The 27,082-nt window shown below is 37.8% G+C and overlaps 1 protein-coding gene and 1 pseudogene across 2 annotated transcripts in view; one reads left to right on the top strand and one right to left on the bottom strand.

Annotated features, from left to right (window-relative positions):
• The window catches only part of ITGBL1 (integrin subunit beta like 1), a 260,806-nt gene that overhangs the window by 183,820 nt on the left and 49,904 nt on the right, over positions 1-27,082 (top strand). The gene's annotated exons all lie outside the window — the stretch shown is intronic.
• LOC101035266 (alpha-1,3-mannosyl-glycoprotein 4-beta-N-acetylglucosaminyltransferase B-like) lies at positions 12,554-15,253 on the bottom strand (annotated as a pseudogene).

Below are 27,082 nucleotides of genomic sequence, written 5' to 3'. Positions count from 1 at the left end.
CAGTGACATATCAGTCTTGATAAGAATTCACCATAAATAACATGGACATAATATTTCTGTGAAGTAATTGGCCAGTGTGAATTAAAGAGTGTTAAAAATCTATACCTTTTGCCCAATAGTTTTATTTTGCAGTCTACCTCAGCAAATGCTAAAAAAATGCAAAGGAGTATATGTATGTATATATGTGTGTGTGTGTGTGTGTCTGTGTGTGTGTGTGTGTTTGTGTATGTGTCTGTATATATATATGTGTGTGTGCGTGTGTATATATATACACTTTGAAATTTAATTTCTAAGAATGGGAAAAAGGAAAGCCACCTCAAAATCTAATAAGAGAATTAAATGGTTAAATAAAAAGAAGGCTGAACTACACTAAAGCAAAACAAAAGGAAAAATAACTTTTCAAAGGATATTGAAAGACATGACATGTTCATGATATAATATGTAAAATAAGTAAGATTCAAAGATACAGGAGAAGTTCAGTGGGAGAAAAAAATTCAAAAAAAAAAAAAAAACTAAATCCTGAAGTTTTATAATACATATAGTATATAATCCATTGTGGATTATATATAATATATAACATATATAACCCATGATGGATTATATAAAATAACATATATTGTATATAATCCATTGATGAGAAATAATAGAAATTAAATAGGCCAAAAATGTAAAAGTAATAGACTCTGAGTGGCAGAATTATGTATTACTCTTGTTTTCTTCTCTTCTTTTATTTTCCAATTTTACACAGTGAATCTATAGTCAGTCACTAAAATGTGGTTAAATATGTTGGTTAGTTTGATGTTTATTATTTACTGAAATATTTGAAGCCAATTTCTAGGACAGATGAGAGCAGAAATGCCACATAATTATGAGAATAGATTTTTAGACTTCTGTTTATCACAATTATAAAATTTAACCTTAAGCAAGTAATTCAGTAGTAATAGAAATAGTTATCACAATTAATATCTTTCATTTTCAGAATCATCTATGATGAGAAAATATTTGTCTAGAATTCATTTATAATACAAGATTTTTATTGAAAAAATTTACTGTTAACACATTTTAAAAATTAATATGTGATTCAATTTCTTATTATGATGAAACAGTTTTAGTAGACCAGTGCTGCTGCCAAAGACAACAAGAAAATCTGTATAAAATACCAACAAAAAAAAAAATCATTTGAAAGAACAGGAATACTGGTAAGGCTGCCAGTGCTTGAGAAGCCCAGATCTCATAGCGAAAGAAGCTAATTTGGGTGTACAGTGCTTCCCTCTCAGACCATTTGCTGAATTTTACCCTGAGAAAGAGGGTGAGAAGTTCAACAGATAACTCAGATATAAGAAGAGAAGATGTCAGAACTTTCTGGGTTCTTACAGGGATGGAAAAATACATAGAAGGCTGAGACTTTTAAACCCACCAGCCCCTTTGGGGTCATGACCTTGGAGACAAGGGAGGTGCAAAAAGTGAGCCAACTGTTCCACCCTAGTATTTTTTCCAAAAGCATTTGCCAATTCAAGAACAGTGAAAGATTAGAGACTAAGAAGCCAGGAGGAAAGTGTTTAACAAAGTGATTAGAACTGTCTGGAGCCTTTAGATGCTTGGAAAACAAAAATTGAATTTCAAGATCCACGAAGGAGTGTGGACCTCATATTCTTACAGAAGGCTCAGGAAGTATTGGTGAATCAGAGAGATCAAACCTAGCAAAGACTCCCACCTACCTGGAGTCAGCTTAGTCACTTATTGGTCTTGAGAGATCTACCCCTAATTTTGATGACTGCCAGAGAATAGGTTAAATTATTTTAGAAGAATTATTACACTATTCAGAGTTTCTACAGTGTCCTACATTAATATGTCCTACATAATAAAAATATGTCCAAACAAAACAAATAGACAACAAACTAGGACTATTAGGAAATACAGATAATAAAAACAGACAAGTGAGACAGATATTGAAATTATCAAATATATGTGATCTATGTTTTAGGAAAGAGAAGACAAGATATAGAATTCAAAAGATATTTAGAATCAATAAAAGAATGCAGTAACTAAGATTGAGAACTCAAGTAGTAGGTTTAACTCAGATTGGACATAGTAGAAGAGAGAATTAGTCAAAATGAATAGAATATAGACATTTAATGATGAAATATTTAAAGCTTTCTCCCAGTGATTGGGAACGAGAAAAGGATGCCTGACAGCACCACTTCTATTCATCATTGTTTTGGTGAACTTAATACATGAAGGCAAGAAAATTACAAAAAGACATAAGAAATGGAAGGGAAGAAATAAACTATTGTTCACCAAGGGCATAAAGTAATTTCTGGCAAGGCACTAAAATTATTAAAGTTCATAGAAAATAAGAATGCAAGAAAAATTAGTTGTTTAACTATCCTAGCAGCAACACTAGACATAAGAGTATATTCTGCATAATTCCAATTACAAAATTTCGAACATTGATGTATAGTAATAGAAGCTAGGTTGGTGGTTGAGTTGGTGGGGGACAGAAGAGGAAATCTGGGGGTGTTAGTAACGTTATTTTTTTTCACTTGGGTGTTAAGCTGATCTGTTCACTTTATGACAATTCATTGAGTCATGAATTCATGATTTGTACATATCTGTGTATATGCCTGATAAGTGGTATTAAGATTGACATACTAGGAATATGAGACATCTACATAAGATTTTTAAGAGTGGTAACAAGAGCCATAATAAAAATTATGATTAACACACTTTTATTCTTAATAAAGAGGAGTATACATACGAATCAAGAAATTAGTAATTTTAGTTTTAGAGTCTTGTTGGCTTTTAAACATCTGCTCAATTTTGTGGTTCACAGATATTCAATTTTTATTGAAATTTAAATGTGAAAACACATCTGTTTCTGTGATTCATATTTTTATGGTCAAGTCTGAAATGAGACAGTTGTTGTGAACCAAGAAATCATTCAAAACACAAGGGATGTGTCTTCTTCTTATTTATGAGGAGGAAGTACAATAAAGTCCTGAAATCAGCAACTTGCACTGGTGGCTTATTTACATAAGAAATTATATTAAGTATTTCCTTGTGGATTTCCATCTTTCTCAGTTAGACTATAAGGTCAATGTAGGTAGAGCTCCTAAATAAGTAATTTTAAAAATGAAAGTGTGAATAGCAGAACTATCTTTTGAATTAGAAAGAGATTTTTAAAAATATTGTCAAGGTAATGGACCTGCAGATGATATTTCTCATGGAAATCTATACTTGTTTAGATTTTTTTTCCAGTCCAATGAGGTAATGTCTGAGATGCTTCTGCCACAACTTTAGCAAGGACCATCATCTCTCCCAAATTGTATTGCCCAAGAGCCTCTCAGCTGTTCTTACCGAGCAGCCTATTACTCACCTTGTACACTTTGATTTATGTATTCACCACACTACTGTCAAGGTAATCTGGCCAAAATTTGATTTTCTAATTTTTCAGCTTAAGGTTTATTAAGACTTTAGTACATGTCTATATTCCTTTCCTCTCCCATATCCTCTTAGTTTAACTTCATACCTTAGTGAAAGTGTCACCTTTTTCAAGAAGCTCTCAGGGCTGGAATCAGATATCTGTGATCTAGTTACATTTCTCACATTCTTATTTCCTTCTGTTATAACATATAGGATTATTTGTGTGCTCTATCCAATAAAGTGTAAGAGACCTGAGAAGGAGTGAGAGTAAGAATGAAAGCAAAAGTGAGACTGAGAGAGACAATTAGCTGTTTATTCTAAAAATGCATTGTCCTGTTAATGTTCCTGATACTGTTGGGTCTCAGCTTTCTCATCAGATCCTCAAATGCCCAAAAACCTTTTGATTAAAGTAAATGTAATTGTTGCCCTGAACCACGGTTTTATATTTTGTCAGATATATACTAATAGTATTAGGCGATGTGCTTTACTTTCTTTCTTTTAGGAAGAATATTAGGTTAGTTTGTGTTTAAATGAACTAGCTAGTTTGTAAATGTGTTTGTAAGGAGATGAAATACATTTATTTTTTCTTATACCTTATGGTAAATACTTGATTGCTTGTATTATATACTTTCCTAATACCTTCCTTTGATTGAGAATAATTTTTATATCATGACCCTTTTTTAATTTTGAAAAACATAAATATATTTATGGTAATTGAGAACATTAATTACTTTTCTTTGGCATTTGTTCAAAATAAAAAGTAAGCATCACTAGTTATTTAAAATGTAAATTTTAAGAAATACAAAAATTGGATCAAGTTCTAGTTCCCCATCTGCTGGCCAGGTGACTTCTTTTTTTTTTTTTTAATCAACTTTTTAAAAATTTCCAGGGTACATGTGCAGAATATGCAGATTTGTTACACAGGAAAACATGTGCCATGGTGGTTTGCTGCACAGATCCACCCGCCACCCAGGTATTAAGCCCAGTACCCATTAGCTGTTCTTCCTGATGATCTTCTTCCTCCCGTGGCCCCATTTGGCAGGCCCCAGTGTGTGTTTCCACCCCCACTCCGTGGGTCCATGTGTTCTCATTGTTCAACTCCCATTTATAAGTGAGAACATGCAGTGTTTGGTTTTCTGTTCCAGCCTTAGTTTGCCGAGGATTATGGATTCTAGCTCCCTCCATGTTCCTGCAAAGGACATTATCTCATTCCTTTTTATGGTTATATCGTATTCCATAGTGTATATGTGCCACATTTTTTAATCTGGTCTATCATTGATGGGCATTTGGATTGATTCCATGTCTTTGCTATTGTGAATAGTCCTACAATGGACATAAACATTCATTTATCTTTATAGCAGAAGAATTTATATTCCTTTAGGTGTATACCCAGTAATGAAATTGCTGGATCATATGGTATTAATGCTTCTAGATCTTTAAGAAATTGCCACACTCTTCCAGAATGGTTGAACTAATTTACACTCCCACCAACAGTGTCAAGTGCTCCTTTTCATCTCCAACCTCTCCAGCATGTGTTGTTTCTTGACTTTTTAATACTGGCTATTCTGACTGGTGCAAGAGGGTATCTCATTAAAATGAGATGGTATCTCATTTTAATTTGCATTTCTCTAATGATCAGTGACATTGAGCTTTTTTTCATATGTTCGTTGGCCACATGAATGTCTTATTTTGAGAGATGTCTGTTTATATCCTTTGCCCACTTTTCAATGGGAATTTTTTTTTCTTACACATGTGTTTAAGTTCCTTGTAGAACTCTGGATGTTAGACCTTTGTCAGATGGATAGAATGCAAAAATTTTCTTCCATTCTGTATGTTGCCTGTTCAGTGTGATGATAGTCTCTTTTGCAGTGCAGAGCTCTTCAGTGTAGTTAGATCTTATTCATCAATTTTGTTTTTTTTTTTACGATTGCTTTTGATGTTCTTGTCACGAAATCTTTGCCTGGGCCTATGTCCTGAATGGTATCACCTAGATTTTCTTCTAAGGTTTTTATAGTTTTGGGTTTTACATTGAAGTCTTTAATTCATCCTGAGTTAGTCTTTGTATAAGATGTAAGGAAGGGGTTCAGTTTCCATTTCTGCATATGGCTAGCCAACTGTCCCAGCACCATTCATTAGATAAGGAATTATTTCCCCATTGCTTGTTTTTGTCAGGTTTGTCAAAGATCAAATGTTTATAGGAGTGCAGTCTTATTTCGGAGTTCTCTATTCTCTTCCATCGGTCTATGTGTCTGTTTTTGTACCAATACCATGTTGTTTTGGTTACTATGTGACTTTTTAAAAAATTGATTGATTGATTGATTGAGACAGGATCTCACTCTGTCATTCAGGCTATACTTGATCTTAGCTGAAAGGCCAAGAAGTGATGTCATCCACGGTAGAGTGCAGTGGTACATTCAGGGCTCACTGCAGCCTCAAACTCATGGACTCAAGAGATCCTCCTGCCTCAGCCTCCAGAGTATCTGGGCCTACAGGTGCATGCCACCACACCTAGTTAATTTTTTAAAAGTTTTTGCTGTGACAAGGTGGCTATGTGACCTTAAGTAAGTTACCTAAACCCTCTAAGTCCATGTGCCTCATCTGAAAAATTAATAAAAACATACTAAATATTGTATGGGGTCATGGTGGAGAAGAATCAAATGGTGGACATGCAATATTTAGTATAATGCCAGGAAACTGGTTGACTTGTCATAGTCACACAGATGCTTTGGAGCATGCCTATTTCTTGCATACCTGTGGTTTTAGGACATTTTCAGAAGTCCCAGACCTCAAACCCATATGTGGAAAATCCACATTTTTTTGTCTAAGAAGAATGAAGGTATCGATGAATATCTATTCCCTTACCAGTGCTTTGTTACTATTATTTAAACCTACCAACCTCTGTATGGGGAAGACTGGAAAAAGGTTCAAGAAGTGTTTCCTCAAACACACCAAAATGCCTAAGAAAGAAACAGATATATCAAAGTTACCTCAATATAGTGACCATCACAGAATAAGAAACTTCAGCTATTGACTAACTGAAGCCAGTATCATGATGGAAAAGCCTGTTACTAGTGTTGAGGTGAAGAAGATTGACCATATAAGAGATACTTCTGAATTTATTCAGGTGAATATTGGGATGTCACTGACTTTATCAGATTCATTTTAATTAGAGTAAGAAAGAATAAAACTGGAATTCTGAGATCATGAAGAGTTCAGAATAAATGGGAATAGTAAATGCAGCAATAAAAATGTGACTAAAATCAATCAACAAATCAGTCAACAAACATGTTAGATATATATGTGAAATACATTGATGCTCAAAATAGAATCTTTGACTTTAAGTAGCATACATTTTAATTAGTAAGGAGAGGGCTCCAAAAACATGTAAATAGGCAGCAAGACAATACATGGTTTTGGCAAGTGCTATGATGAACCATGGTAACACATTAAGAAATACGGGTGGTAGAGAAGGCTTCTTAAGATGAAGTATGTGTTGAGAAATAAATGACAAGACAGTGATCCAAATTTGGGGGGAATGTTTTACAAACAAAAGTAACCTCAAATACTAAAATGCCAAGTTTGCAGACTTCAGGGATGAAAAAGACAACTGTGTTCAGATGATCATAACTGAGGCTGAGGAACAGAGAGAGATGAATTTAGATCTTGTTTGAGACAGACCATGTAGGGCCCTGAAGTCCAAGTTTGGAGTTTATTCTAAATTAATGAAGGCCATTCAAAGATTTTTAGAAGAGGAAGGTGACATACTTTTCTTTCCTTTGAGAAATCCCTCTGGCTGCTGTGTGGTGGATGCCTCTAGATACCCAAAGGTGGGGACAAGGGCCAACTGGGCAACATAAGAGAGGTTCAGATAGAAGACGATGGGAGCAGTGGAAATGGTATCATAATTTGCATTTGAGATCCATTTTACTAAAGGTTTGAGATTTGGAATATGAGTGAAAGAGAAGAATCAAGGTCATTTTTGATCTTAGTTACTAGGTGAAGAGTCATGTCGTTAACAGAGAAACAGAAAGCCTTGAGGAGCTGATTCCATGGTGGTGTGGGCAAATCAGTGGTTCTCTTTTGGTCATGTTACATTTGAGGTGCTTATGATACGAAGTGAGAAGTTCAATACACATGTCTGAAAGTCACAAGAGGAGTCTGAGTTATTTACATAGATGTGATGTCTTCAGAATGCATATTGGGGTAAAGCTCTGGGACTGGATGCAACCACCCAGCGAGAAAGTCTACAAAGTTATGGGAATGGCTGGGAACAAAGCAACATTTCTTAGTCTGGGAGGAGAGACCTGGAAACCAAAGACAAAAGGGCAAAAGCAGTGCTGAGGAACAGGCAGATTTCAGTTACAGCAAGAAGATAAAAGCAATGTTCAGGGAAGAAGGCGGCGTATGGATATGGAGAACCTTGGTGATGACAGATGAAGTTTCACAGACATTAGGAAAGGAGTGAAGAGAAGGAACACGAGGAATAGCGCAGAATAGTGATGCAGTTCCTTCTGGTGGCGTGCGGTCTGGAGACTTGGATTTCTGAAAATGACTGAGGTGAAAGTGATGCAAGAAATGATACACTTGCTTAAAAGCAAAGTGTGCCATGAAGGCGGGGATCTTGGCAAAGAGGAGAATGAATTCATGAAATCACCCTGCCCTTGAAATCTCACTGCACTGCTAGATTGAAACTAGATTGATGGCACAGAATGGGTGTTTTGTTTTCTCTTATCTCTCTATTTTCTTATGTGGGAGGAGTAGACATATTGCAAAAAGCAATTGCCAGACATGCACATTTAGATGTTCTGAAACGCGAGGTGATAGACAAGATAAATTTAGTCAAATTTATGCGTTAATAATTTATCTTCAGAAAATGCAAATCTCCGTTGTAGTTATTTTCCTATTTCTACAAATGTAATTAAAGCATTGATAACACAGGGGAATCACAGTAACAGAACTGAGAACAACCTGGTGTAAAGAAAAGAAGTATTGAAAATTTTAAGTTTCTCTCTCCTGTGCTTTCTAATATTTCTGTTTGTAAACCCAATTTTCATTTCCCCTTTCTATGAAGCTAATGCTAGATCTTACCACTTTGCATTTAAAACATTCACTCTTACTGCCAACATTCATGTACTTCTCCATTGTTAAATAGGGGAGTCACAGATCTCTGATGTGCCGTGTGGTGGTACCTGAGCTGATTGAGTGGAGGCAGCTCTTATGATGCTGGCCATTCCCACAAGTAATCATTGGCAAAGCCTGAAGAGATGCTGTGGAAGCCTTAATATGATTAATGAAAAGGGTCCAACTTTGTGAAATATTTGAAGAGATTTATTCTAAGCCAAATATGAGTGGCCATGGCCCATGACACAGTCCTCAAAAGGTCCTGAGAACATGTATCCAAGGTACAACTTGGTTTTACTTATTTTAGGAAGGCATGAGACATCAATCAAATACATTTAAGACCATCATTCTCAGCAAACTGACACAAGAGCAGAAAATCAAACACCGCATGTTCTCACTCATAGGCGGGTGTTGAACAATGAGAACACATGGACACAGGGAGGGGAGCATCACACACTGGGATCTGTTGGGGGGAAATGGAGGAGGGACACGGGGTGGGAAGGTGGGGAGAGATAGCATGGGGAGAAATGCCAGATATAGGTGAAGGAGAGGAAGGCAGCAAATCACACTGCCACGTGTGTACCTATGCAACAATCTTGCATGTTCTTCACATGTACCCGAAAACCTAAAATGCAATTAAAAAAAAAAAAGAAATATATTGGTTTGGTTCAGAAAGGTGGGAAAACTCAAAGCAGGGGCCGGGAAGGGGGCTTTCATGCTAAAGGTAAATTTAAACAATTTCTGGTTGACCATTGGTTGAGTTTGTTTAAAGTCTTGAATAAATAGAAAGGAAATGAAGGAAATGTTCAGATTAAGATAAAAGATTGTGGAGACCAATGTTCTTTTGAAGTTTTATAGTAGCTGCCTTTAGAGACAAAAGATGTCAAAGGTTTCCTATTGAGATCTTTAAAAGGTACTTGACTTTTAGTTAATCTCTTCAGGACTGGGAAGACCTGGAAGAAAACGAACTATGTTAAGAGATGCAGTTTTTCCCCCCCAAAGAACAGCTTTGCAGAGCTACTTTAAGATATAGCACAGAAACATGTTTTGGGGTAAAATATTTTATCTTCTTCCTTGTTTTGTAATGTTGTACCAGAGTCAGATTGGAAAGTAAGCCATAATATATGGAATTAAATAAAATCCATCTGATGAGAATTTATGGCTTGGCGGGCATGACTTTTTAGAACACTTAAACAGAAACTTGAGCAAGATTAAAAAAAAAATCAGAGCTTAGTCCTTAATATCCAGAGAATATGATGCATGTTCATAAGAAAAAAAAATGTAAGGACCACCCACTTAACACTCTACTCTTTCAAAATCCTAATTTGTTTGTAACAGGTGGTATTATTTTTCTTTCATTTATGGGTAACTAATCCTCACCTTTATCAAACATGTCTTTCAAGAGTATGCAATACATCAGTTGCTGTTCCACGTCTACATCATTTATCTTTGAATCCTCCTTATTCAATTATTTCCCTTTTAATCAATAAAATACATCTTGAATATATATTCAGGCTCCTTTTTAGTCAAATAGTGTTGTTTCAGTTAATTCGACTGTGTTCCCAGTACTGCTTCTATAGAAGGCGAGCCCAAATGCAGAGAGCAAAGTGGTGTGACTTGGCCTTAAACATAACGAAGCTTATACAATGTGCATTGTGTCTTAAATTTGAATATGAATATAATACATGTGTTATATTAAATCAGTGAACTTTTATTATGCTTAGCCCAGTGTATCATCAGTTTTTAATTCAAGTTGTAGAAAAATTTATCATTTTGCTTCTTGATAAAATGATTTATTATTAATATTTTGTTCAACTTAATTGTTTTAAGCTTTTATCAAACATGGTACCTCAACCATGTGATATGCTAGCTCCAGATAAGTGGTCTGATGGTAACACATATATGGAGGGTAAAATTCCACCTGACTACGCAAGTGCCCATCAAACACTTTTTTTAAAATAACCATTTTGATACATTCTTAGTCCCATTCTACATTTTATACAGGTCCCATTCTTTGATTTTGATTTGTTTTCTTACATTTGACTCTCCTTACAAATTAGCTAACTATGCCCAAACTCTAATGGTGTTCTTATAGATTTTTTTTTACGTTGGTTCCCTCCACTTTATTGTTTTTTTTTGTTGTTGTTGTTGTTTTTTTAATGGTACTTTAGGTTCTGGGGTACATGTACAGATCGTACAGAATTGTTGCATAGGTACATACATGGCAATGTGGTTTGTTTGCCTCCATCCCCCATCACCTATATCTGGCATTTCTCCCCATGTCATCCTTCTGGAACCTCCCCACTCCACCTCTGTCCCTCCCCTGGTCCCCCACAACAGACCCCAGTGTGTGATGCTCCCCTCCCTGTGTCCATGCGTTCTCATTGTTCAACACCCACCTATGAGTGAGAACATGAGGTGTTTGATTTTCTGTTCCTGTGTCAGTTTGCTGTGAATGATGGTTTCCAGATTCATCCATGTCCCTACAAAGGACACAAACTCATCCATTTTTATGGCTGCATAGTATTCCATGGTGTATATGTACCACATTTTCCTTGTCCAGTCTATCATTGATGGGAATTTGGGTTGGTTCCAGGTCTTTGCTATTGTAATCAGTGCTGCAATGAACATAAGTGTGCATGTGTCCTTATAGTAGAATGATTTCTAATCCTTTGGGTATATACCCAGTAATGAGATTGCTGGGTCAAATGGAATTTCTACATGTAGGCCCTTCAGGACGATCCACACTGTCTTCCACAATGGTTGAACTAATTTACACTCCCACTAACAGTGTAAAAGTGTTCCTATTTCTCCATATCCTCTTCAGCATCTATTGTCTTCAGATTAATGGTCGCCATTCTAACTGGTGTGAGATGATATCTCAGTGTAGTTTTGATTGGCATTTCTCTAATGACCAGTGATGATGAGAATTTTTTCGTATGTTTCTTGGCCTTATATATATCTTCTTTTGAAAAGTGTCTGTTCCTATCCTTTGCCCACTTTTGAATGGGTTTGTTTTTTTTCTTATACATCTGTTTTAGTTCTTTGTAGATTCTGGATATTCACCCTTTGTCAGATAAGTAGATTGCAAAAATTTTCCCATTCTGTTGGTTGCCGGTTCACTCTAATGATTGTTTCTTTTGCTGTGCAGAAGCTCTGGAGTTTAATTAGATCCCATTTGTCTATTTTGGCTTTTGTTGCCAATGCATTTGGTGATTTAGTCATCAAGTCCTTGCCTATGCTTGTGTCCTGAATGATTTTGCCCAGGCTTTCTTTTAGGGTTTTTATGATGTTAGGTTTTGTGTTTAAGTCTTTAATCCATCTGGATTTAATTTTAATGTAAGGTGTCCAGAAAGGGTCCAGTTTCTGCTTTCTGCACATGGCTAGCCAGTTTTCCCAATACCATTTATTAAACAGGGAATCATTTCCCTGTTGCTTGTTTTTGTCCAGTTTGTCAAAGATCAGGTGGTTGCAGATGTGTGGTGTTGCCTCTGGGGCCTCCGTTCTGTTCCATTGGTGTATATCTCTGTTTTGGTACCAGTACTATGCTGTTTCGATTACTGTAGACTTTTTTTTTTTAAATCCTTTATTACAAGTCACACTCTTATAGAAGTATATGTGGACTTACGTGAAAAAATCAAATGTATCCAAGAATAGAAAACACAGCACATGAAGTAGTATATGCATTCCAGTGTTTGGGCTAGAGACGGTGGGCACCCAAGAAAAAGCTCTTCTAAAACGACCTGGCTGGGGCAGGCTGGGTGCGAATAGTTCTGGGCCTCAGGCACAGTGTGGGGGCCTCCTGCCTCCTCCATGGCCCTGCGGGAGGGGACAGCACCAGCTTCTGGGGGCTCCGGGCCAGCTGCAGATCCCAGGCCGGCCTGAGCCTGGCACCAGGCAGAACCCTTCTGAAAGGGCCATATCTGGCCTTCTGGGGATGCCAGTGGTGAAATACCCCAGAAACGTGGGCTTCAGGGCTGGCCACAGTGTACCTTCATAGGCCCTCAGCTTAGTCGGCCTTTTTCAGGAAGATCTTGCTCAGAATCACGCACACAGGGGATTTTTTTTTTTTTAAAGTTACAAATCAGAAATCTAACCCTAAACTTATCAGAGATAATATTCCTGAATAATCGTAGAGTAAAATAAAATTAAAAAGTTACATTGTAAGGTGTAAAAAGCCTGGGCGAGATGCTCCAGGGGCCTTGGCCAGAGGCCGATAGACCCCCACCCCGCCAAGTGCCCCATGGTGACCACGGATGCAGCAGCCCCCACTGGGACAATATCTCCATGGAGGGGGCACTCTGCTCCCCACCCCATGTGGGGACAAAGTGTCAGTGTGAGGAAGGGCAGGGGCAGAAGCCCATCAGTGCCGGGGTGGTTTCCTCCTGAGTGCACCCCAGCCCACCCTGTCGTCTTTGGCAAATAGGCAGATGCAGATGCAGGAATCCAGGTGCTCCAAGCCCCAGATCTCCGTGTGCCTCCTCCTCCCTGGCACTCCACCCACTGAGAAGTCTGAGGCTGAGGCAGGGTAGGTGGGGTGGGGCAGGCTGAGCTCAATCCTCTTCCCTCCACAGGGCAGCAGGGTGGCGCGGGCACTCCCGGCCAGCCCGCTCATGCGCCGTACTTTTTACCAGTCCGGTGGATGTGCTGGAAGAGAGTCATGGAGAAGGCCATGGCCAGGATCCGCATGATGAGGATGCACATCCCCACCGTGCCCAGCACGTGCTTATTGTCATGGAACCACATCTTCACCTTCCGATAGCAGCCCGTTCTCCACACAGGAGTGGTGGCGTGGCACCCCCACCCTGGGAGTTCTCCGTGCAGCAGTGGTCAGGGCCCGTGTTCTCCCCCAGCACTGGGTACCAGTCAGTGTAGTCGGTGACACCGCAGCCTCGCATCTCGGCCTGGATGATATTCCAGGCGTTCTTCAGCCCCGTGTTGTTCTCGTTGTGGTACAGCAGCAGGCCTTCCTTCGGGTCCTCCTCGGCGTTCTCGTTCACCTTGTCCATGTGGGTAGACAAAGAAGAGGATGAGTAAGATCAGCTGTGCTAGGAGGATGACCAACAGGAAGGTGAAAAAGCTGAGGAGGAGGCGCTTGTTTTCCTTGATGGCCCCCAGGCAGTGGAGGAAGCCCGTCACCGTGACATTGGAGAGGCACAGAGCTTTCAGAGGGCCAAAGGCTGAGTCCACCTCCCCCTCTGCCACTCCCTTGTAGAAGGAGCCGATCTGGAGGTAGCCGTCGGGGCTCCGAGGGCACCGGAGGGTGGGGGCGCGGACCTCCTGCAGGGCCTCCTTGTCCAGCTGAGGGTTATCAAAGGGCAGCACCTCCACAGGCGTGTTGAAGAGCTTGTCCTCTGGGTGCTCAATGTTTCCACTGTGGAAGGAAAACCGCTCCAGTCACAAGGGCTGGAAGAAGCGGAAGCGGATGAAGTGCCCCGAGGCGGGGCGAAGGCCCAGAAGAAGTCCTCGCACAGGCAGGCTTTCTACAGGGTGAAGTGCTGGTGTCTCCAGGCTTGTGCTCACCTCTGCTGGTGGGTTCACATGCTCCTTCCGCAGTGCCCGCTTTCCAAAGCCCTTGTCCTTCAGTTTCTGGATCTTGCCAGCCAGTGAGGAGTGAGTACCCACGTGCTGGAAGAGGGACGGCTTGAGGCGGATCCGCAGGCTGGCTTTCTGCCGGTCACAGTGCTTCGCATCCTTCTCGGGGTTGCAGACTTTCACCCACAGAATATGGCCCAGGAGCCAGTCGGTGGGCTTGTCTTGGTATAACATGAGGAAGAACTCTATAATCAAGCTCTGGTCTTACGACTTGAACATCTTCCCAATGAAGCCCAGCTGGGAGAACTCCAGGATCATCCAGTCCTCCGAAGGCTGCTGCAGTGCGAAGTTCTTCATGGTGTTCAGGTAATTGGGCTTGGCCGCAATGTAGTCCTCCAGCTGCACGTAGTAGATGCTTTTGGGCTGCACGTACATCACGAGGAAGCAGTAATGGAGGTTCTGTTTGGTCCTCCACCTGACTCTCTCCTTGGGGTCCTCAAAGTACTCCCGGAGGAGGGAGAAGTCAGGGTACACGTGGGAAGAGGATGAGATGACCTCCAGGAGCCCGGAATGGATCTTGGTGGGGAGCAAGGCCCTGATGTTCTCTGTCACTGCCGAAGTGTACCGCGGGTCAGTCTCAGCAATCAGCACCACCATGACTGAGTCTTCCTTCTCCTGTGGGCTGAGCTCAGAGATGAGCCAGTGCAGAGTGTCAGTCAGCACCTCGCACTGCAGGCTCGGGATGCCCTTCACCACCGACACTCCGGTGCGGCCCTGGCCCACGCGCACCGCGGGCTGCAGACTGCTATCCTTGGCCAGCAGGTGTGGTAGGTGCTGGAGGACAGTGGGCAGGTGTAGCACCTACTGGTGCGAGCCGTTCGGAGGGATCCTCTGTTAGGCGGCCCCAGGTGCGATTGCCCTCTCCCTCTCGCAGCACCTGCCTCTCCGAAACGGCGCTCTTGATCTCATCCAGCACCAGGTTGAGCTCCTTGGAGCGCTTGAGGCTCTCCTGCTTAGCTGCGTGCAACTGATCCTGCAGCGCCAGGAGCTCCTGCTGGTAAACGTCCACGACGTCGCCTTCCCGGCCGCTGAGCTCCACGTACCAGGACAGCAAGAGGAAGGCGCACAGGCGGAAGAGCAGCAGCGTCAGGAAGGTGCCATTGCGGAGCGTCATCTCCCCTGGTGCAGCAGCTTGAAGTCAGGTAGCGTGATGTCTCCGGCTTTGGTCTTTTTGCTTAGGATTGACTTGGCTATGCGGGCTCTCTTTTGGTTCCATATGAAGTTTAAAGTGGTTTTTTCCAGTTCTGTGAAGAAGGTCGTTGGTAGCTTGATGGGGATAGCGTTGAGTCTATAAATTACTTTGGACAGTATGGCTATTTTCATGATATTGATTCTTCCTATCCATAAGCATGGGATATTTCTCCATTTGTTTGTGTCCTCTCCTATTTCCTTGAGCAGTGGTTTGTAGTTCTCCTTGAAGAGGTCCTTGACATCCTTTGTTGGTTGTATTCCTACGTATTTTATTCTCCTTGTAGCAGTTGTGAATTGACTGGCAATTCGCTCATGATTTGTCTCTCTGTTAGTCTGTTATTGGTGTGTAGGAATGCCTGTGATTTCTGCACATTGATTTTGTTTTTTAAAGTTACAAAATGTTTTCAGATTGGCTTTCTTCTTGTTGAAACTGGACTTCATATTGGAGGATAATATTCCCCACACACACACACACCCATGGGGTCATCGGTATTCATAGACTCTATTGATTTACATTTAGAACACTCTACATGTTCTGTACAATACCTAGAACGCTGCACACGTGGATGACTATTAATGATTGTCTCTACAAGTAGTAAAGCAAGGAGCAAATGACCTCTCTTTAATAATCTAACATCACAGCAGTCCTGAATGAAGCAGACAGAACTAGGATCCCCTACCCTTACAGCTCTTCTTATCTCTTGAGTAGCACCCAAGACAAAGAAGCCCATTTGAGAGAGTTCAGAGCAATTTTTAAAGACTTCTGTAGAAAGATGGATGTTTTTAACCTGAAAATGGTCTACTTACTGATTTAAGTGACTACATCTGCATTCTCTATCCACTAGGAAAGAATGGCCAATTAGTTATCTGTTATTTCATTTATGGATAACTAATCTTCACCTTTATCAAACATGTCTTTCAAGAGTATGTAATACATCAATTGCAGCTCCAAGTCTACATCATCTATTTTTGCATCCTCCTCATTCACTTATTTCCCTTTTTATCAATAAAATACATCTTAAATATATATTCAGGCTCATTTTTAGTCAAATAGCATTGTTTTACTTAACCAGATAGTGTACCAGAGTCTTAAGCTTAAAGTAAATTAATCAACCTTTGAAATTCTGTCAGCAGAAAGAATTCAAATGTGTACTTTGTCTGGTACCAGATATATATACTACTTTTAAGAAATAATACCATATTTTCAGGTGAAGTCCAACTGCAATTTAAGTCATGAAAAAGGCTACTGGGAGAATGATCTTAATTAAAATAAATGTCAAAGTGTCTCTAAATAAAATATTTGTTATAATTTTAGGTGAAATAATATTGCATTTTTTATTCATATCTGGAAAAATAGATGTAGTTAAGATACTAGAAGAAAAATCAATTGAAACATTAATAGTGTTTCTAAAGCTATGTTTAATAAGGAATGTTCTGCCTTCTACTTGTGTATTTAAAAAAATTAAAGTGATCATGTATTGCTTTAATATTATGATTGCTTTAATATTTTTAAAATCAGTTAAATTATAATCTAAATGTAAAAGATACCTAGTGATTTTAGGGCATATACAGGTATGTGTATGCATGTATGTGCATATCTGTCTTATATAGTTTATATTAAAATTTTGGATGGGGAATTAGGGAAGTTATTTTTTAAATTGGGGTAATAAATTTAAAAAATGTATAGCGGATGGGAGTCTCAGGTAATGTCATAAAAGTGCTAATGACCTGTCACAAGCATTGAATGAAAGATGCAAATGAGCAGCTTAAATTAAAAAATATGAGGAACTTGGTGCTAAACAATTCACAACCTGCTTGTGGGTTGGGGTTTCCTAAGTAGCAGAGCATCTCCCTCACCACCATCTATTGAAAGTCAGCTTTAAAAAATTAATACTAATAAACAAGTCAAAAACTTTAATAAAAGATATGCATATATCAAACGAACTTTGACACCATTTTAGATCCATCAATATTTGTTGGATTACAGCACTACCAAATTTCTATCTTAAACATTATAGTGACTTCTAATCAGGCCTTAGAGTGGTGATTGATTACAGAGGTTGAGGGAGTGACAGGTGTTTCTTAGAGGAGGTGAAAATAAGTCTTAAAAGATGAAAAGTAAATTTTGATGAGGTAATTTTTAAGTAGCCATATATATGTGCATACGTGTGCGTGTATACATGTGTGTGTGTGTGTGTGTGTGTGTGTGTGTGTGTGTGTAGGAGTGCAGATGCCAATGTGTTTGGACCTCTAGGGAAGGGGAGGGTAAACCAGAGATAAATGCAACTCAGCCTCAGATGAGCTCAGTCACTGTCTGGGTTATCAGCCCTCATTTATTTCTGGGTTCCTCAATAGCAGCACTACTAACATTTGAGACCAAATAATTATTTGCTGTGGAGACTGTTCTGTGCATTGTAGGATGTTTAGGAGAATTCTTGACCTCTGCCCTTTAGGTGCTAGTAACACTGTAACCACCTTATTGGTTTTTCCTGCCCACTGGACAAAGTCCATTCATGGAGACCATAGCATTGCAGTAAAGAAAGAATTTAATGATGAGGACAGCCACACCACGTGGGAGACAGTTATAACTCAAATGAAACTCCTCGAAGGTTCAGAGGTTAGGGTTTTTTTCCAAAGATAGTTTGGTGGATAGGGGCCCAAGGAGTGGAAAGTTCTGATTGCTGAGATGAAATCGCAGGGAGCTAAAGCTGTTCTCTTGCTCAAGTTGGTTCCTGGGTAGGGGCCACAGGAGTTAGGACTGGTTGGCAAACACTGGTGGGGCCATCCAGTTTTCAGAAATGCAAAATCCTGAAAAGACATCTCAAAACGCCAATCTTAGGTTCTACAATAGTCATGATATCTGCAGGAGAAATGGAGAAGTTGCAAATCTTATGACCTCTGAAATAATGGCTGGTAATTATCATGTTTGCATCTTAGCAGAATTCAGGCCCCTCTTATCCTCCTAACCTGGTGGCCTTTCATTCGTTTTACAAGGGCAGTCTAGTTTTTGGGAAGGGCTATGATCATTTACACTATAAACTAAATTTCTCCCTAAGTTAACTTTGCTTATGCCCAAAAATGTGTGAAGACAGCCACCCTTGAGGCTAGAAGCAAGATGAACTCAACCATGTCAGAGTTTTCTTACTTTCATAATTTTGTAAACACAGTTTTAGGACCTCTCTATTGTTATATCTAAAAATGTCTGCAAACATTGCCAAATGCTTTTCCTGAAGGATTGCATGACTTTAAGCTTAGTGAGCTCTATAAGCTGGCATTTTGTGTGCAGGTGGTTGGGATGGGTGGGAGGTTGTCTGGGATTGAGAAACACAAAGCACTGCTCTATTTGTTACCAAGAGGTGAATCATTCTGGGGGTGCATACTTCATCTAGATGCTCCATAATCTTTTCCATACAACTTTCGACATTCAATCAAAGAAATATGAAACAGGACTAAGGAAACAACAGACAATAGAAGCAGATGCAAAAATGACCCAGTTATTAAGAATTAGCAGATACAGATATTTAAATAGCTATAACGAACATAGTAAAAAAAAAATGGCAAGATGGGTAATTGGACAACATCCAGTCTACAGTACAGATAACTCAAAGAATATTGTTTTGCTGGCTTTCACTCATGGTGGTTTGCTTCCTTGTGTGTGTATTTTTGGTGTTGGGTTTTGTGCTTACCCTAAATTCTGGAATATCTTGAAACCTAAATTCAGGACACTTTTCTTCAATGAACATTTTTGTTCATTTTTGAGCAGAATATTACTAATTTTGCATGTCTTCAGTCTTTATTTCATGGTACCTACTAACCAGCTTATTACCTTACCTGATTAAGCTGGTTAGTAGGTACCACTTACCTGAAGTGCTAATGTAGGATTTTATCCTCAGGACTCCTTCCATGTGAGTTTATGATTTATTGCTCTTGCTTTAGCTTATAGTTCCAGTTTTTGGGTTTCCTGAAGGATTGCATTACTTCCATAAGCTCAGTAATAAACAGTTAAAATGTGGTACAATAGATTATTTGGTCTTTGCATTGCTGGAAGCTAAAGCCCATATACTATGTGCTTCATTGTAACGTATCTTTTATCATGCTATTTCAGAATGTGACAAATACTAAAAGCTGACATTTAAGATCACACCACCCCCCAAATATTTTTTTTTCCGAAAGTAAAAATGAAGTGGAAGATAAACAGGAAACTTAGAATAATGCTAGGTTTAGAAAGTTTATTAATTACACTTCCGAAAAAGCAGTTGTCATTTTCTGAACAGATAAAAATGAATCTGCAAATTAAAATTCCCAGTGGAATTAATGCCGTGACTCATTACATAATACATCATGGGCAAGCAATCCATCCTTTGTACTCTTAGGCAATCAGATGTATTTAAGCCTAAAATAATTCAAGACAAAAGTAATCTGGTTCCTCCAACATTGCTTTTTACCTAACATAGAGCTTATCATTGTTTAAAGCATCAAATTGCTTAGGCATTCTTTGTTCTCTTTTATTGCCTTCATTTCATTGCCTGAACAGTTTTTGCAGTATGATGTTAACTATCACTGTTTGGACTGATTGAATAGTCTCTTTCTTTTGATAACATCAGGTGAAAGCAAAAGTCATTTCATGGCAATTTCCTGTTGCTTCAATGAGACACTGCTTTCCAAAAATGGCAAGAATGTTCTTGACAATTAGCATTTACATGTGATTCTAAATTTTTACTTTGTTTTTATTCTTCCATATTCAATCTTTTGATTTTATTGAAGATTCGAATGAGCGAGACATAAGCACAGTTTAACTCATATGATCAGAGCCAAAGTAAATACTATTTATTCTGTTTTCTGTAGTCAGAGAGACATGAGGGCTTGCATGAAGGACCTGAATATCAAATGCCTCTATTTTCCAACATTTTTCCATTGCCAATATAGACATAAACACATTCATTTGCTTGTTCTTACTCTTCCAACAGCCTCCCTCCCTTTCTCTTTACTGTAATTGGAAGCATATTTCTCTATCTTCCTCCCTCTCCATCCCTCCCACTTTGATATTCTTATTAAAGTGGAATATTTCCTCCTCTCCCGTAGAATGTGAGGGAGATAGGGCATCCTAATTTATTTGATTATCATTCAGTTTTTCTAGGTAACTAAGTTTGTCCTTGAATGTTTCTGGTCTCTTATGGTTACATTTTTAATTATCTTAGAATACTGAAAAAGATGATAATTTTTTTTTCATGTCTTCGCACAGTGTCTGAACTACTTCCATGACTTTTTGACTATTCTCTTTTGCCTTTGTGGAAAATATTCATTAGAATATCATTTGCAAATCTAATTTTCCTAGTTCTGGATCACTTATTCCCCCAGTAAATTCCATTATTTGGAACTGTATTTCTGTACTTAACTACTGGTGAATGGCAGAATGCATTTCTCTATCTTAGCTTCTTTAGGGAAAAAAAAGATGATTTGAAGGGAACCACAAGCAGCTTGATTTCTATCTGTGATGCAAGACCACAATTGTAATATTTAAATAGCAGTTGAATAAATGAGTGTGATTTTCATGTCTGCATTACAGAGTGATAATAGTAAATGTCTTTGGGAATAAATGCAAATAATACCATGATAGTTGCTACGAAAATCTAATAGATTATAAAATTTGACTGCACATACTTGGAACAGTTAAGTAGAAAACAGGAATGGCAGTTACAACTGGTGTAGCTTTCTGAATCTCTATTTCTATTACAAGTGAGACACTTTAGAGATCACTTTATCCAATCTCTTTGTGCAGAAAACAAGGAACTAAATCTTTGAGAAGCAAAAGTGGCTTATCCAAGCTAGATAATAAAACTGTCACCAAAATGGGCCTTCCAGCTGCCATCACAGTGCTTGGCCCATATCAACCGTTGCCTCTTGTGTCAATTCTTACTTTCTTACAAGAAGGCCTGGGTATGTTGCACTCAGTTCACCCTTTCTTGTTCATAGCCTTACAATAATCATGAAATGTATATTTTATAATCCAAATTATTTTGAGGTCACGTTCCTCATACAAGGTTTCCCAATCAAAAGCAGATAAGATAGTGGTTGAGACAAAGGCATCTTGGGCATCAGTTATGTATTTAAATTCTCTAATTGCCTCCAGGAAGGAAACAAATGTGTAAACTTTGCCGTTTGTCTCTATTACTACTAATGTAAAATGAACATTACATTAAAACTTAATGGCGACTGAAGAAAACAATTTAAAAACCATGAACAAAAAAGAACACCACCAAATATTGTCTTTACTTGAACTACATCAATGTCCGAAGTGGCCTAAGGGAAAGAGAGAGAGGAAATGCCATTTAAATTTTTTTCTCTTTCTTGAGAAACAGCAGATTTATTGTCATAATAATTTTAAAATGTTCTTGAGCAGGTCAGCAGATAGAAAGTACATGCAGATCTAGTATAATCATTATACCAAAAATTAACCACATGAACAATGAAATGGTAGTATGGTAGCAGCCCTTTATCAAATTAATGTTCTAAAGAGTGTTACTGGTGAAATACGAAGGCTTGAAAATCAGTGAGCTGGACTAACTGAGCAGTTTTACATGTTACATTTGAAACTAGATTCCAGAAAGAATTTTTAAGAGAAGGAGAATTTAGAGCTTAACATTTCTATTCACCTAATATAAAGTTATAGGATGTCAAATCAGATAGCATCATTCAATTAGTCAATTTACATTGACATAATATATGGTACTTTTATAAATAATTGTAAAGCGCAGCAATAACTTTCTGAAAAATTTTATATATTCTTTCTTGTATAAATACTGTTTAATTCTACTTATTTTCATTTGTGTCTATAATGTAAGACAAGGGTTTAAAATGCTGTTTAAATCTAATTCAGATATATGATTGATCCAGGATCAATTTATTTAAAAGTAAACTTTTTTCACTGTACTGTAATATTAGCCCATCATAAGTCAAGTGACTGTATATGTGCGGATCTGTTTGTGATGTTTCTGTTCTGTTTCATTTGCCTATTTGTCTGATCTTGCACCAGCAATAAATTCTTGTTTTGTTGTTTTCTGAGATGGAGTCTCACTCTGTTGCCCAGGCTGGAGTGCAATGGCACTGTCTTATACCATCGAGGCTCAATGCAACCTCCGCCTCCCGGGTTCAAATGATTCTCCTGCCTCAGCCTCCCGGTAGCTGGGATTACAAGTGACTGCCACCACACCCAGCTAATTTTTGTATTTTTAGTAGAGACAGGGTTTTGCCAATTTGGCCAGGCTGGTTTTGAACTCCTGACATCAGGTGATCCACCTGCTTCAGCCTCCCAAAGTGCTGGGATAACAGGCGTGAGCCACCATGCCCGACCACTACATTCTTAAATACTATAGCTTTAGATTATGTCTTAAAATCTGATATTGAAATATGTCTCCCCATTTTTTTTCTCAGTAAGACTTTGGCTATTTGTATCCCTTTGCATTTATGTATACATTTTAGAATAAACTTGTGAAATTTTCTTAACATGAAACCTGTTGGGATTTTGATGAGGATACATTAAATCTATAAATCAATTATCAGATAATTGACAGCATTAATGCTCTAATCTATAGCCTTTTTTTGTATATTTTTAAATTCACTTAATTATTTGCACTTTTCTATACAAAGGTCTTTACATCTTTCATGAGTCTTCCTATTTTCTGTATTCATATTATAAATGATATGATTTAAAAAACTAATGTCAGATGTTTGTTGCTACTATATAAAAAAACTATTTTTAAAATTATGAAACACTTGTATCTAGTAACCTTGCTAAATTTACTTATTAATTATAATAGCTTATATGGAGCTGCTTTTGCATCTTCTACCTACATACTGATGTCATATGTGAATAGCGACTGTGGCATTTCTTCCTTTCTGCACTATTTGTATTTCTTTTTCTTGCTTTAGGGCAAAGAGCTATGGCTTCCTTACAATGTTAGTTAGGTGTAGTCATCCAGACCATGCTTATCTTGCTCCCGGTCTTGGAGAAAATGCTTTGTGAAAGCTATCAGAATCAAAATGGAATTACTTGTGTCAAACCCTGACAAAATAAGGTGGGGAAATATGAAGGGAGGGTTCTTATGCACAATTGTCTAATAACAGGAATAGTCACCAAAGACTGCCAAAACCACAGCCTTATACACAAATATATATATATACTTATGTGAGGACATCTGCCTAGCAACTGCCTGCCCAACCTTGGACAGATGCCAGCTTTGTTACTGATCCTTGTAGCCAAGGATTATTATCTCAAAATAACTTACGTAACCTCCTTATTTTACTTTCAAAAACCCTCGTCATTTTTTTCCTCCCCTGAATATGTCCATAGTTTATTATGCTCTGTTATTACATGTTGTAGTGCCAACAGCCAGATAAACTTAATATCTTTGAAGAATGTCTGTCTGTCCATTCTTAAAATCAACATAATCTGGTGTTAAGAAATGGGACCCAAGTAAGCTCACCTGGAACCACTGGGCAGCTCCTCGAAGGAAGTGCAATTATCAACTGAACCCTTTGCACTCTCTGCCTTCAGGTGTCACCTTTTCTGCCCTGGTGATTCTCCTCTTACATTCTTGGACTTTCTCCTTTAAGTAAGTTCTTTTGACTTTACTTGGGACTTCACTGGGCTATCAGATTGCCTTGAGTAGAAGCTCTTTCATCCTTCTTAGAACTATGAGCCTGTCTTCTCCGGTGAGCTCTTTTTAATAGAAGGACAGGTGTCTTTCTGGAAAGTTCTTGGGTTTCTGCAGAACTTATATTATTTGTAGGCATGTTTTTTTTTTTTTTCTGGTAAATTCACTTTTGTTTTTCTCTGCATACTTGATTTAATATTTTGTTTGATCTGTACCACTGGCTTAAAATTTTTGTGAGCACAGAAATTTATTTCATTTTTGTTTGGTTACATGTGTCTGCAAATGATTTAGCAATTTTGTTTTTCTCCCTCTTCTTTAGGAACACCTTTTGAAAGCAGGAATAGGTATTTTAAACAGTGGGTGTGGAGTGGCAAATTGAAAGACATTACAGCAGTCACCACCATCTGTGAGGGTCCTTAATAATAAGAATCTCAAAGAAAATGTCTTCCATGTCAAGATAAACTGTTATGAACAGGCATGATCACCTCTAGAAGCTCAGTCAGTTTCAAGACAAATTCTATACAATGAAGGAAAATTGGTCACAGGTCAAACAATTAGAGCACAAGCTATCTGTCAAGTATATATATAAAAAAAGAAATCTTGTGCCACATACACTTGTGAAAGCAAAACGATTTGCCCAAATCCTTACAATTCCTTGACAGGGCTTTAGCATTTTCTGTTGCTTTCCAGAGATTAATAAGAAACTGAATGAGATTCAGAAATTCTAAGGCATGCCAAACCCTCAGATTGCTATACATTCAAAATGTATGGCCCATTCTCATGAACATTTTTTTAAAAACCGATGGAAAAATTACACCAAGTGTAATGAATGGCCATTATGGAGATTATTTCAGCCTCCCGAGCCTGTTTTTCTCAGAAATCAATTTAAAAAGTGCAGCTAGAGGGCTAACATGTAGTCTTTTAAGCTAGTTTTCTACTTTTATCTCTGCCTCTGTTAAATCTACTAACTTTTTTGCTTATATTGGAATAGAAACTCACTGCTGCAATTGTCCTTGAAACAAAAATAGGTCAAAGCCTGCTTGGAGATTATTTTTCTAATGGTATTCCAATGAAACATAAAGACCAAGAAATTAATCCTTAGTCTAATTTAAGACTGAAAAAAAAGGAAAAGAAAGTAAACGAGATTTATTTTTTAAAAAATTGCTAAAGAAACTGCTTTATCCAAAGTTTGGTGCAAAACTTTTATAATATTACCTATCAGGACAAATGAAAATCTTAAATTTAGTCATGTGAACAGTTCCTGTTGTGTCAGAAACTTAACTTGGATTCAATTGTCCTCTTAAAAACTATTAAGTTTATATTACTATTTTACTGTCTCATGACTAAAATTTTTAAATGAAAGCTGTAAGATCTTTGTATGTTTATGTGTGTTTAGACATATATACATGTGTTATGTTGTAAGTTGTATATACATCATAAAATCTGGCATAGTTGGCTAGAAATCCCTTAAAGAATTCTTTTCAAGTTGGCTTAGAGATAAGATATGTAAATGACACTTAAAACTGTTAAAAAAAAAAAAAAAGATTTAACCCAAATACCTTTTAGTGCATGTGATTCAAATGAATCTTTGATAAATAAACTGGTTTTAAATTTGTTGGTAAAATAAAACTTTGGTTCAGAATAGTCAGCTTAAATTTTTTTTTTTTTTTGGCCTGGGTTTACTGGTTAGACAGGATTACGTTTATCTCTGTTAGATGTTTTAAAGTCATAAAACTATAAAACCAGCTTAGGCCAGGTGCTATGGCTCATGCCTGTAATCCTAGCACTTTGTGAAGCTGAGGTGGATGGATCACCTGAGGTCAGGAGTTCGAGACCAGCCTGGTCAACATGGTGAAACCCTGTCTCTACTAAAAATACAAGAATTAGCCGGGTGTGGTGGCAGGCACCTGTAATCCCAGCTACTGGGGAGGCTGAGAATCACTTGAACCTGGGAGGCGGAGGTTGCAGTGAGCTGAGCTCATGGCACTTCACTCCAGCCTGGGTGAAAGAGCAAAACTCCATCTCAAAATAGAATAGAATAAAATAAAATAAAATAAAATAAATTCAGCTTAATAGCAAAAATGTTTTTGTTAGCTCTTTGAAAAATAAGACTAATATTGGGTTTAAGAAAAACAGCTGTATTTTCCCAGTTACTGGCAAAATACCCATATATTTTAGGTTCTTACTTGGGTAATGAACACCTGATATTCACAGGCTACAAAAATAGTTAACAGAGAATTAACTTGAAATGAGACCTAGCTTTGTCTGATATCTCAGTTTTCATAAATAATCTGGTGCAATTGTTTAAAACAAATAAGTTCAGTGAATATAAATGGTATAAATGTGTGTAAATGAACTTTTCAGGTAATTTCAGATGTTAAAATTATGTTATTTTAAATTAAGTAATATTCATAAAGTGGATTATTTTCAAATAGGATAAAATAATAAGCATTAATTTCTGATCAAATGTTTGTTTAATTTTGGCTTTTCAAATTTTATAAGAAGACATATTTGACTCTATTAAAAATATATTGTGTTTTACATTGAAATTGGTTCTGTGAGAAAGCACACATTTCTAGAAGTTTTAAGATGTATACTTATAAGCTGGTATATGACAAATATATAAGTTGGTATATAACAAATAGTTCAAAATGCTTCTAAGGCTTTAACTAGAAATTAAAGCTACAAAGAGTTAAACATTTTAATTAATATATCTAATTCTATATGTCAGTTGTACAAAGAAGTAAGATACGTTTTTCATTAAAAACATAAACATGATAAATATTTAAATTTTGGTTGGGAAGGAAGAATAATTTTGTCTAATTTAAGGGTTGTCTTAAAGTATTAAAAGAAGTAATAACAAGGCAAAGGAAGCCAGTAATTAGGAGAGAGAGGAACTCAAAGTTATGAGGAAGTGTTTTTAGGTAAAAGCAGAAAGTGAATAATATGAAAAATACTGTCGTGTGGTCAGAATGAGAAATGGAAATAAGAAAAATAAATGCTTGTGCTTAAGTAGAATTTAAAAAGAAGAAAACACAGGAGAAAACCAAAGGCTTAATCAAGTTGTAAAAGGTCTGAGGAAAATAAAAAAAATTGGA

Source organism: Saimiri boliviensis, chromosome 16 (assembly GCF_048565385.1).
Source record: "Saimiri boliviensis isolate mSaiBol1 chromosome 16, mSaiBol1.pri, whole genome shotgun sequence".
NCBI classification, from domain to species: Eukaryota; Metazoa; Chordata; class Mammalia; order Primates; family Cebidae; genus Saimiri; species Saimiri boliviensis.
Note: the sequence above shows the minus strand (reverse complement) of the source record. Positions and strands in the feature narration are given on the sequence as shown.